This window comes from Nothoprocta perdicaria, unplaced genomic scaffold (assembly GCF_003342845.1).
Source record: "Nothoprocta perdicaria isolate Ctin4 unplaced genomic scaffold, notPer1 scaffold_68, whole genome shotgun sequence".
NCBI lineage: Eukaryota > Metazoa > Chordata > Aves > Tinamiformes > Tinamidae > Nothoprocta > Nothoprocta perdicaria.
In genome coordinates this window covers 3188-4619 of record NW_020455954.1, presented here as the reverse complement: position 1 = coordinate 4619, position 1432 = coordinate 3188, and positions in this window count along the sequence as shown.

Here is a 1432-nt window from a genome sequence, read left to right as displayed (position 1 = left end):
AAGCTTTTGCTACAGGGAGACAACAGAGAGAAACAGAGAAGTCTGTGACTGTGCTTCTATGGCCCCTAGTGTGGGTGGTATTATCCTGGTCCTTTGGAGCAACTAAATAGTTTCTCAATTGTAAAGAACTTCTTCAGCTCTTGGACCTGTGACAATTTTTAATAAAGGAATGTATGATCCCATGATGTAGCAGCCACACAGCATTTGCTACTGGCTCACCTATCATGGTGCATACAGTTGAGGTACATTCAAGAGTAACTSTCTATAGGTCATCTTGACCCTTTGGTACATGCCATTAATCTCAGACCATACCACTGCCGCCTAGCACTTCTATCTGAGGATCCTACAATCTTCAGCCTTTCTAACGGCGTGAATGGTGCTGGCATAACAGCAGCTGTGATGCATCCTTGGTAGTAGTTTTGGGGGGAGGTTTGTTGGTGAGTGGGAGGCAATAGAAGGAGCCTGGGGGCCCCCCCACACATCGGAGTGGATGGGAAGCCCCATTGTTGGGTGTCATCGCTAGGGGCGACCTGGCCTCTTGATGGCCYGCGAACCAAGGTGCCCATCGCAGGGTAACCCGTCCTGAGGGCACYTCTGGAGCCTTGCGGGGCTGCTTTGCGGAGCAACAGCTATGGCTTTTTGGCCACATCTCTCCCATGGTGAAGCAGTGGCAGGKCCAGTGCTCACCCTTTTGCTCCTCTGGCTTCCTGGCTGCTGCCCTCTGGCCCTGGCAGATGATTCTCCCTTTCTGCAACCACCACTCGTGCTGGTCACCTGTCTGGGTCCTCATGGACACGTCTTGCAGAGACACAACGAGGAGCACTGGATCTCCTGCTTGTGGAGTAAAATGATGAATGTGCATTATGAGGCAGCCCTTGAAGCAAAGCTGCAGCCACAGCCGCCAGCACATTGCTCCTGGTGGATGAACTCAGTCTGCATGAAAAACATATCTGGCTGGTCAGGGCAGCATGTGCTGCAGGCAAGCCATTTTCCAGGAAGAAGACCACCCCCCAGAGCCTCCAGCCTGATTGCAACACAGTGCTCATCCAGGTCACGGGCTGCTCCTCGGTGTCTTCACGACAACTTGAGCATTGAGATGTGCAGGCAGGATATGTGTCTGTTTGTGCTGTGGCCACAYGTTCCCCTGATCCACCCAGGGCAGCCAGTAGAGCTGGGCTGGTGCGTACGACTCAAGAGTACAAAGTGGCAATATCATTTTACCAGGCACGGAGGCAACATGTCTACCCTTCTCCTTCCTGGCAATGAGCATCAAGGGGTCAACAGTGATATGGAAGTGTGCATTTTCAACAGCAGGCTTTCCTTTCCACAACACTTGATTTTTTTAGCGTGGTTTATTCCTGCTACAATGTGACTGGACCTTCTATCTGCAGGTATTTGGGACAATGAGAGACCATCTTGCTCAAAATAACAC